We start from the raw sequence: 12,665 nt of genomic DNA, 5'->3' as shown, positions 1-12,665 counted from the left end.
ATAGTAAAAATGATGGAATTGCTTCCAATAGGCATGGTAAAATACAGAGAGCACCAGTCTGACATCTTTCACAGGCAATTTCTTTCAATTTTCAAATACTAACTTCCTGATTCAGTGATTTAACTGAATGATGAGGTTGTTTGATATATGCACTGGCATACAGGTATTTACTTTTTTTTTTTTTAATCTGTTAACTAAAACTGTGCTGTGATATCTAAATATGCTGAATCTCTACAGGAAAAAAATCTGGGGGATGGACTTATGTGACAGGATCAGTCTCTGCATCAGTGTACCAAAGGAGAAGGGAAAGCTCTGCACATTTATAAACAAACTGATTTTTACAACTTTCACTTATTTAAACATAGATAAAAGCATAATAAATAGGAATTGATCTTGACATAAACCTTCAATTTTTATATATGTGGTTTTATAGTTGTTTAGAGTTTTTAAAAAGTTAAAAATAAGCAAGCCTGATCCAACCAACAGATTTCCTGAGACAGCTATTGGTTTGTGGGGTGGGAGAGAATGGTTGAATAGTTAAACATATGATTCATGGAAAATTAATTTAACAAAGTATCTATTAAAAATAATGGACTCATTGGAGGGGTTAACTTAAAAAAAAAGAAACCAAACAACTTCTATAAGGTTAAAACTCCTGTACCATATACACAAATATATATTGTTCTCTCTACCTATCTCTATATATTTGTTCAGTATGACTCCTATAGAGAATATTTATATTTGCTGTATTAGCCCCATCTGGTGAGTTCCAACAGCATTGCAAACTGGACAGACCTGATGCTGCACTCTCATGTCCTAGCTCTCAGGTGGGTGGCAGGGCTTGCACAGAGACCCCTGTATTGCTCACTTTGCCCACTGCACAGGGCACAAACACCAGGAGGAATCCTCTGTAGCATGGCAGTACCATGGTTCATAAGCTTCTCTTTTGCTTTAATGGATCAATATCCCAAGTCAGGGTGTTACTCTTTTCATTTGCATCCAGAAACATGCACAGCCCATCAGTGCACCTGAGTCACCCCCATTCCCAGGAAATCTGCCATTTCTGATCCTTGGTGCTGTTCCAGCCAAGGTCATGTGTGCCACAGCTGAACCAGCTGCTCCTACAGAGACTTTACCTTTCAGTGTTTTTCTGGGAGGGCTGTGGTCCACTTTCTGTAATTGCAAAGGGATGTCACCCATCAATTAGTTCATTTCAGAGCAGCTGTTAGTGGACACAGTAATGGACAACCTGCTCCAGGTGGCCCTGCTTGAGCAAAGAGAGATGAGGTGACCCCCAGGGGTTCCTCCCAACCTCAAACACTCCATCATTCTGAAAGTTTACCCTTAACATTATCATTTATTTTTGTGCAATATCAATATGAATCGACACTGTTTTGAGTAGGAAGCATTTTAGTTACCTTCTGTAAAAATAAATTTTTATAAAATTCTTTTGAAGTGCAGGATCATGATGTTAGCTTCTAAACAAGAAATGAGGAGGCTGCTTGCCTCTAGTACATGGGTTAGCAAACCCTGTCAGCCTTTGATATGTGGTAGGTCAGCATAAGACACTCTGCATGGCTGCCTTGACTTGCTCCATGCCTAAGGAGTCTTGTTCAGTTTCTCTCTACTCTCCATCTGCTGCATGTCTAAACCAAGAGATGGGCTGATTTTTTTTTTTTTTTAATTTTTATTTTTTGGTGGCTTGAAGGTTACCTACACTAATTCTGTAGAAAGATGAGTGATGACAATGATTCTTTTACTGCCAGACTTAGCTGATGAAGATCAGTTGCTTTTCTAATGTAAGCTGAAATTTGGCTACAGGCTGTTTCTTTCCATCACTTCCCTTTGGAAAATTCAAACATAATCTCATCATGGTATTTCTAGTCAGTTTAAATTATAATTGATTCTGTTTCTTCTGTCTACTTTCCTTCCCACAGCTGTGACAGGAGAGAATTGGGGCAAAATAAAACCAGCTAGTAGCCAGACATAAGGGCCTTGTGGTCTTTTTTCATGAGAGGTGAATAAAGGGGGTTGTTTAAGAAGAACTTAAATAGGAACAGAAAATAATAGCCTATCTTAAGGTGCAAATCTACATCTTTAGATGGTTTCAGACTTGGTTTCTCTTAAATGATCAAGAGAAGGGACTTTACATGTAACATGTCCCTTCAACAAAACATGTTTCCTTGCAGTGTTATTCTGACTTGAAGGGACTATAAACAAATCTGTTTTAGTCTCATCATTATATCAACTAAGCCAGTATCTCCCATTCCCCAGAGAACTTTCAAGCTTATTCTTAAAATTTAAGAGTTACCTCAGAGTATTCCTGTTGAGGTAGTGTTTTAGTTAAAGGAGAGTGAAAATCTTGTGTTTGTTATTTTGTCATAACTGCAAAATTTTATCTCTGGGATGTCCCAGAATGTACAAGCAAAATTAATTTGTGAAAATAAATCAAATCCTGTGATGACTTTTATTACTTTATAATACAATCTAACATGACTATATTAAAAAGCCTATGGATTTCCTCTTGATTAAACAATTATTCATCATATTTTATTTTAATCTTAAGTAAGAAATCAGGGAAAAGTGAAAAATCTAAAATGTATACCGAATTATTAATGATACCTCTAAAACAATAATTAAATTTCTCTGCCCTATGCTTTCAAGACAAATTATTTGTATCTTTCAGTTTAAAAACACATGTGCCACTGTCAAGTGTATGTGTGGGTGTACATGCAGTGAGGTTTCAACTCTGTGTATCCTTATTAATACTGAGTCTGTGCAAACTGAAGATCAGCCCATGGATGAAGACAAGACTCTTGCCTTCCAGGCTGAAATAACTGCTCATCAACACTTTCCATTCCAGCAAGAAAAGCTTTCTGAGGGAGGCAGTTAGCAAATCATTGGTTGCGAGTAATCTGGCTATTAATGTGACACTGCCTAGATTCTTAACTGTAACCCTGAGGATGCTCAAGCCTTGGTTGTGATTCCTGGACAGAATGAGACCTGAGGCTGTGACTGACCCTAACAAGCTGGATTCTGGGAATGTCGGGCCTGACAAGCACCATTGCACTCTGACCATCACGGATGACCAAAGCTGATCCCAGGACTACTGTGAGGTCCAGCAGAGGACCTTCTTAGAAGCGTGGCTTGTGCTGGTATCTCTGGGAATGTCAGTTTGGGGTCAGCTTCTTCTCTGCCTCCCTGGTTGCAAACGTGACCGTGGTCACAAAGCAAAGACAGGCAGTAGGAGAGTCCCCTCCATTCCCAGCTTCTTGCTGCCACTGATAATGGTAAATGTTTGTCAACAGTTGCTCCCTGTCTCGTGGCTGGTGAGAGTGAAGTGAACATTGTGCAGGGCAGAGTGGGAGCACAGGTGCACAATCTGATGGCACAGGATCTCTACCTTTAGCAGCAAATTTGCCTGGCTGGGTAATAATCATTGACTGAACTTTGTGCAGCAGAGAATGAATGAGCATCACACAATACAGCACCACTGCCATGTTTCATTTCTGGTATGTGTAACATTTAAAGAGAAAGGTCAAACAATGAATTTCTGCTTTATAGACTCTCTCTCGCAGTTCATATGTTGTATTGCTGTGCTTCATGAGGGCTTTGAAAGCTGGGGAAAATACACATTGAAATGGTATAATTGCTTTAGTTGTTCCATTTGTTGGAGCACAGAACAGGTATAGAACACCAGCTCATCCTTAGCAGGTAGTCAGTGATGATTAAGAATTTATTACAATTGCATTAACTCTTAATTTCAGAAAAAGATTACTATTTGTCCATTTGTGCTGTCACTAAAACACATGTATTTCCTTCATGGGGAACCACATGACTGTAAAACAAAGATTATCCTATATCTGAAGGAAGACCAAAGAGAATACTTGGGAAAAAGGCAAATCAAAGAAATTGTGAAGAAGCATTCTCAATTCATCAGCTATCCAATTACACTCTTTGTCAGTGCCTTGTTTGAGATGCTAATTGTACATGCTTTGAAACACTAGCTGCATGCCTAATGTCCTTGCATCATTCCCAGATGCTACTAGTACAACATTAACTAAGATGTCTCTGTACTGCCAGAATTAACATTTGCAAGAAGGACTCTTTATTGTGTGATAATTTCTTGGTTTGCTTTCCTAATGAGCTCTGAAAGAGTACTGCCTATGTAGGACAGAATTATACCATGTATCAACCTGGATGCAGAGCTTCTCATCCACTAACCCAGAAGAAATCTTATAAAGATAAACATTTATCTTAGTGAATTTAGTAAGACACAGTACATGTTTTTGTTAATATCTGGACTACTTGGCAATGAAAATATGTGCTTCTAGCTGAAGATCATAATTATTCAGGTGAAGCAAAAAACTCTGATTATGCATTTTATATTGATATATACTAAAGCTGTGCTTTTGGGGCCAAAGAAATCTCCTGACGTATTTAGATATGCTTCTGAAAGAGTTCTGGTTGGCAGTGACTAACTAGTAATTCTGGATTTTAAGCCAGACTTATTATGGCTCTAGTTCCAAAAGTGAGGACAGATGAGCAGAAGGCAACTTAGAAAGGTACTTTGAATGCCAGGTGCATCAGTATTATTTAATGAATTAATTCTACAAAACTGCAAAGCAGAGTTGGAAATACATCTCATATGACCTGCAATTATGTTTATTCATATAAACCCAAGGACATGCAGGGAAGTTCATCAAGATGGAAATAACATGCAAATTAAATAATATATCAGGAATGTGACTTGCAGAGGTTTCTAGAAAAAGAATGCCCCTCTGTAATTTTCCATCTTGAACTACGAAGAAGGAGGCCAAGCCATCATGGTTATTCTCAGTATAAATTCAGAACTGTATTTCTGTCAGATGAAACAAACTCAAACAATTCTATAGAACCACAACCAAGAAAGATATTTAATTTGGAACAAATGGTCTGAGGAAACACAATTTTAGGTAAGTCATTAGAAAGAGCAGCTATGCCCTGAGGAAGAAAAGCTGAAAAATCCCTTCTTTTACTGTCCCAATCCTTTGATGTCCCTTCCTGCAACTTAGCCTTGTAGATCTACTGTGAAAACAGCCAAAACAAGAAAGAGAAAATGCATTCTGTCATAATTTTTTTATAGTTTTGCTTTATAATAAAGAACTTTACTGGTTAGAGTGAACTTGCTGATTTTATTTTAAACACTAGACATTTAAAAAGTAACTTGGATTTGACAAAATAAAAGTACTTTCACTCTTTCAGATATATCTAATCCAAATAAAGCAGAGATGAAGAAATCCTGGGCTGTCAGCATCTGAAACAGTTTTAAATTCGTCAATCACAAGAGTCACTGCAACTCCCACAGTGCTGAAAGACCCATTCTGGAGGGGTTTTCTTCTTTGTTTTGTCAGTGATGTGGGGGAAATAGGCAGAGGTATCTCCTGGCAAGTGTTAACCAGCACCCCTCTGGTAGGAAATAACCTGGTGATTTCTAGTAACTGTGGTCTGTCCTACTTTCAGGGCAGAGCAGCTGCATTATACTGACCTGCATTAACTGGCTAAGAATACCCTTGGCTCAGCTGACTGCAAAGCAGGATTTCAGCATAAAGAGCCAAGTTACATCAGAAGATTTGCCTCAGTATGGCAGCAAGCATCTCCTTGAAAGAGATGAAACCCGATTTTTCCCTCTAATTCGCTATGCCTGGTTCCTGCAGCCCACAGATAAATTTGTAATGATTAATCAAGTACTTACACAGCTCTTGACAAAATTTCTCAAAGTACCTACTCACAGTCAGCTTTAATCAGAATATCTTAATGCTACTATTCTTTTTTTTCCAGCATTCTTTTGTGAAGAGGAAGCTGGGAGACAGAGTTCTCCTCTGTTTTTTCACAAGAAATAAATCTTTTGATCTGTCTGACACAGCAAGAAAATAACATTAAACTGTGCTGAAGCAGAGTGTTAATCACAGATAGCTATTAAGCCTTATTCTGTGATTATCTGAAAGGACTCCATAATTTTAGTATCTTGTTTTTTATCCCATCAATATCTTGGTAATAAAATTAAAGTACTGTCTGGAATATTTAAAAAAGGGTCTATCCAGAATATATGAACAAATTTCAATTAATTTATTGCCTTTTTTTTTGACAAGTGTAGAGTGTCAAATTAAGGAGCATATCCTGGTTGAAATACTAGAAAAAATCAACCTCATTGACATGTATTTTAAATGCTTACAATCTCCCATCCTGAAAAATGTGGACCCTGAGCTTGTAGATTTTTAAAATTTCTATGACCTCTAAAACCTTTATTGAAACATGCTTCATGATGAAATTTGAAACCTCTAGGTGTGTAGCAGACTCACAGTATAGCACACAGCATATACTGAATTCTGAATAGCTGACTTCAAATATTTTTTTCACAGATATTGCAGCACAGCACAATTACAGGTGACAATAGGTGACAATAATAAAAATTTTTCCAATTTTTCCAAGTTTTCCTTGACTTTCAGAAGGAAAGAAGACAGCAAGTTTGTACACAGCTCTCTGGACTGTAAGGTGCTCTGCCTGGACACATCTTTGGCCTTGGCCAAGGCTTCTTACACATCTTTTTCACAGAATTCCTTTCATACTGGTCACATCCAAGGTAATTTGGCTGTGTGATACCAGAGCTACTTTTGAGATGTAATTCACACTTATAGTAAATAACTAAAAGTCCGCCATGCAAATTCTTTCTAGAATCAGGTTTATCAAATTAGCACAAATTTAAGCAGTTGTTCGGCAAGATTCTTCAATTCTTTCCATTTCTGTGCCCTCTTTAAAGTAGAATGATTGAGGTTATTGCATACTCAGTATCCTCAGTAAAAATGTGTAATTGATTTTCTTTAACCTAGTTCACCCTGATTCCAGCTATCACTGCTTAGTAAACCTACTTTCTCAGCTCTTTACACAACTAAAATTCCATTCACAACTAAATCTGAAAGTGTGATCTCCACACCAGATTGCTCTCTCTTTCCCTGATTTCTAACATAAACCTGTCTAGGAAGGGTTTTTTCTCTTAGTTTCTAGGAAATGTGCTTATAAAGAAGGAGATGCTTTGGAAGTGTTCCCGAACTATGAAGGCCTCTCCAATAATTCTTCTTCCTTTTGCTGAAGTCACCAGAGCAATTTGATCCCAAAGATATCTTTGTAGAAAATCTACCTAATGCCAAAATACATGATCTTTCTTAACTGCTTAAAACCCAGGACTAGAACTTACCTTCTGCGCCTCTGATTAAAATTAATTGAAAATTTATTTGCTACTATCAACTTTTCTTTCATGTCATAATCACCTAATTCAACTTTGAAAAGTCATCCGTCATCAGTAATTTGCAAAATCAATGCTATTGCATCAACAATGTCACTGAAGTACAGAACACATCTTTTGTGACATAATTACCAATAGTATCCAACATTTAGAAGGTGGCTTGAAGGAGAGTTTTGTCTCCAAATCTACCAGGCACACAAAATAAGGTATGTAAGCGCTCCATACGTGCCTACCCTTGATAGTAAATATGCAGCAGTGCTCAGCTGTTATAGGTACTAAACTCCCAACCCTTACTGTCATAATGAATTCAACTCCTAGAACTTGAGTATGTACAGGGGAAAAAGTGTCATGTTTATTTCCATGCTCACTGATACTGGAGCTCTATTAAGTTATTTTTTTAACCATGTAATTTTACCATCACTATTGTTTTTAACATCTTCACGGGAAGTCTAGGGTTTTGTTTGTCTAGGGACTTTTTAGTCAAACCTTCTGCTGTCTGGAAGGGCTTTTTCTCCAAGCTTCTTGTCCTTCTGAATTAGGATCTATTGAAACTTATGATTATGAATAGAACAAAGCTCTTAACTATGGATAATAAAAGATACAGCTGCCACCATACCTCTTGCTCTCCCTCCAAAGTTAACAGTTTTATGTAACTGTTCCTGATTTAAGGGAGCTCTGATGGACATGACATTCCCCTGTCACTCTCCATGCCATGTAACTGTGTCCTGGTCTTTTGGTCCCATCCTAGACAGAGAGGGCACACATTTCCACAAACAGGCACCACAGTCATCATAAAATGCTCCTAAAACAAAGAGTACAACCAGAGAGTGAAAGAAACACTTTTAACTTGGTGGAAGACAAAGTATCTTGTACAGCTCAGTTGGCACAGGTATGGTGCTTGATTTGTACATATCATTTCAGCTAAGAAGTACAAAATTATGCATTTATTCTGGGAAAGTGTAAAACATTATATACGGTCTAAAACTATAAAGAAAATATGTTTTATTCCAGTCATAAGGGAATGTTACAATGAGGAAAAAATTTAAAACATCAAATCTGAGTTTTTATAAGGTTAACCTATTAATTTAACACCACCAACAAACAAACACCACATAACGTACTTTATGATAAGACTGAACAATTATTCTGGGACCTTATTAATCTCCCATGAATCCAGGCCTTTCCATGCTCATTCTCTCATCTTTCCTATGCAGCTGAGCTTTACATATCTATACAAATATATTATATATGTTATATATATATATTAAATATAATTGGCATTTGTTAGTAGTGGAATTGTCAACTTTTGCTCTAACAAATATATTCTTGTTCAACAGTAAGTCCCTTTAGAATTCCTTCTGAGAGAAATGACTGACAGTTTTCACAGTCCCTGACACATACTTCAAGAACCATAAACTTGCAGGAAAAAAGAACATGTACACACAGCCCATGGTCCATGCAATTATTGCTGCCACCTGCAGTTCTTCAGTACAACTACATTGTATGAGATCGATTTTGTTCTTTGCCTCTTAAGTAGCTTCTTCACCAGAAAAATATTTCTTCTAAGTGACTATCGATCCTATTTCTAGAACAAATCACCTTTTTTTGTGACCTACAGATCTTATGATCACTTTAGCTTCCAGCAAGCAATGAGAAAGCACAAAAGAACACAACCTGGGAAATAGTTTTAAGAAAACATGAAGCTTCGCTCAGACAGATATCCATTCCCAGCTTTACATTTCATTATGATAACACAGATTTTACATGCATAATTCCATGTGTTAAAGCAAACTAGACATCTATTACCACATCTTTATACTTACATCATTCTTCTGAAATATAATGTTAAGCAGTTTCAGTTGGTGCTGTTTTGTTTTCCTTCAGTAAACCCTGAAGTACTGAGATAACATGGCAAAACTGACTCAGAACTCAAACAAAATTAATTTTAAAGCAATGCTATAAAAGCATTAAGGCTACTACACCAAACACTCAGAAGTTAAGTTAAATGCTGGAATTCAAATTCTCTATGCAAACGTTTTTTAATTTATTTGTGGCTTATAAAAAACCAAAAAAATCTTCAGCAACACAGAAAAAACCTTTGATTGAATTAAGAATATACCCCAGTTTTCCTGTGTGTTATTTCAACACTTTGAACTCTAAATACCTTCCTTGCAGCTTTTACTTTGTTCTTTTTAAATATTATAACTTTCACATAGCAAGGAGTTCTATGAAATTGTGTAACTAAAGATTCTATGAGGATGCAAACGTATACAGAGACCAAGCATGGGACTAATCCTTAGGAAACCAGGAAATGCACATCGGAGACTTTCTGGTAAGGAGTGTCCTGTTGGTGAGTCGGGCTGAGCTGTCCCAGCTGTGTCCCCTCACAGCTCCTTGTGCCCCCCAGCCTCCTTGATGGGGGTCAGTGTGAGGAGCAGAAAAGGCCTTGATGAGGTCCAAACACTGCTCAGCAATAACATAAACATCTATGGGTTATCAACATTGTTTGCAGCACAAATCCAAAACATAACTCCATGCTGGCTGCTGTGAAGAAAATTAACTCTCCCCCAATGAAAACCAGCACAATCTCTTGGTTGAAAAAATGGATCTACCTTGCGCAGAATTTCCTCCAAAATTAACTCTGACATGAACCAAGTTAGAAACCAGTCCTTTTTTTTTTCTTGCCGAAAAGTGAAGCAACACAAAACTGGGATCAGTTAAAACAGAGTAACCATAGGAACAAAATGTCTATATTTGCTAGCCCTCACTGCATAACAGAACAAAAAGAACACAGGTTATTCACAAGTCATGAAGAAAATATGTGTTTTCCACAGACACAGAGGAACTTGGATTAAGCAGAGCTGGGAAAACTTAGATGGTTTGGTATGAGATTACATTCTGCCAGTGCACTTGTCAAACAACTTTGACAAAAGAAATCAGTCTGCTTTTGAAAGCTGAATAACACAACCACAAAAGAGGAAACAGAATGATGTGACTGGAGATTAGACACTATAAAGGCGTGTGATCCTGCAGACATATGCAAAACCTTCCATGTCTTCCCAAGCTTGAAATGACATATTCAGACATAAGTCTGAATCACTGGACTCACATTAATCGAGAGATTATAAAGGAAAATACTTTATTAAACATCTTGAATATTATTATAAAAGTGGCACCCTTAAAATTCTAGACACCTCAAAAGGAGCACACACAAGCAAATTTAGTAGGATATTGCTGGATAAAATGCTTGGACTATATTTCCATATATTGCAATGCTTTAGCTGTTCTCTGAAGTACAGAAGTTACTTTGGTGCAAATACACGTTAGAAAGCATTTCCGTCAATGGAATCTGAATGTAAGAGGGTTTCAGCCTAAAAGGCACATCCTGTAGTGTTTATACTATACCACAACTATTTTTTAAGAAAAAACATGAAAGTTACATATTATGCCTGAGTGTAACTGTCACACTTTATTAGGGCAGTGGTAAAGAGCCATTAGGCTGCTTTATGGAAGCAGACAACCAAAGCAGCTGTCGGATCACTGAAATCAGTCACTGTGCAAAGAAAGGAACTCAGGAGAGCATTTTGGTGCAGAGGCACTTCATACAGGCATACGTGTTTGAGGGAAAGGGAGAGAAATGCATTGAGAAGCACCCAAAATCCAACCTGAAGACAGTACAGAAAACAACCAGCCAAAGTAAGCACCAAGAAGGTGACCCAGACGTAAGTGCAGAACTCTCAAGCCTGAGCGCTGGCTGAAATCCAACTTTTTCAGTGGCTTAGAATGGTGAGCAAATAACCTCACCCTTACAGTCTGATTTCTCCTGTGGGCTGAGCAGCAGCTCATTTACACACCCTTTTATGTTGTTGACACCACGATTAATTTTTCCACCTAATTAAATAACCTGCAGGATCCTGTATTTTGGCCAATTGCTTGGGTCAGAGCTGGAGCACCAGGACTGAGAAGAGCAAAGTCCTTTAAGACATTGCACCAATGCATGTACTGATCCAGATACTGCAGAAACTGTAGCAAGACAAGCAGCAATTTTAATTCTTTGGTGTTCCTACATGTTTTACATGTGGACTTAATGTATCTTCTTGTCAGAATACTGAAAACTCTGAAAAACATAATGCTACAACAAAATCAAGCCAGTGGACTCCAATTCAATCAGATTTGCTTGTCTGGGTTAAAACTGCAGGCTAACCAATGCAAAGTACATGAAATACAGCATGAGGATTTTTGATTAAATGTGTTAATGGATCTAAGTATTGGAATATTAATTCATGCTACCAAGTCTATTTCAGTTGCTCAACTTGGAGAAGGGCAGGTTAGGCAACTTAAACTTCAATTCCTCAAAGTCAGACACATGTTAAACTGGATAGAAGTCTGGGGCACATCTAAGAGCCAAAAGAAAATGGAAAGAAGTTGCACCTGAGATGAGTTTTTGCAACCAAAATAACATTCTTTTTATTCCTCAAATGAATAGCCATTCTTTAGAGCAAGGAGATTTGTCTAAATTCATGCTTACATCAGTGCATAATTTTAACATGTAGCTTCTCTGGGTATTTATATCCTCAAAAATGGATCAGCTCCAAGAGGAAAGTTTTAGAAGTCTGGTCTGGAACACATGGGATGCAGATCATTCTCCTGAGATGTGGAAGATCTGCATTTAACTCCCTGCTCCCAATCAGGTCATTCAGGATATAAAAATACCCGCCTTGCTAAAGGCTGCAATCACAGAGCTGCTTGGTATAACGAGACGTGTACATATCAAAGCCTTTATGCAGGATATGTAAATGTATGTACAAAGGTGTCTCTTGCGGTGCCCTTTGAACATCAACCGAGATTTTCCAGATGAACTGGCAAAGGCCATGCTCAGGCTGAGAACCCCAGCGGGTTTCAGGCTTTGGGCTGTTACAAACCCAACAGCACTGGCCTACGCCTCATGTCTACTATTAGCACTTAAATCCTTAAGTAACTGCATAGCTATGTAGGTCTGCTGAGCTGCTTGGCTTCGGTCCCACGGCTCTTTTTACCCTGTGCAAGCGCACAGACCGAGAGGCAGAATTTTGTTAACTCGCAGACTTATACCTGCTGCGTGAGAACCGGTGTTGCTTTCCCTGAGCAGGCGAAACGCGTTACCACAGCATCCCTAAGCTGTGATTCACCCGGCTACGCCCGGCAGCGCGGCCGGATCCTGCCCGGCGAGCAGGGCAGGGACAGCGGTGCCGCCCTCCCGCAGCCGCTCGTCCCGGCCGAGGGGAAAGCAGCGGCTGCCCGCACACCCTCACACAGTGCTGCACCCCGCACACCTGAGCACCCTTGCACACCCGCATCCTGCACTCTCCCACCCTCACACACCCGCACCCTGCACTCCCACACT

Source organism: Pyrgilauda ruficollis, unplaced genomic scaffold, assembly GCF_017590135.1.
Source record: "Pyrgilauda ruficollis isolate IOZ18807 unplaced genomic scaffold, ASM1759013v1 scaffold38, whole genome shotgun sequence".
Lineage (NCBI taxonomy): Eukaryota > Metazoa > Chordata > Aves > Passeriformes > Passeridae > Pyrgilauda > Pyrgilauda ruficollis.
This window is presented reverse-complemented; position numbering follows the sequence as displayed.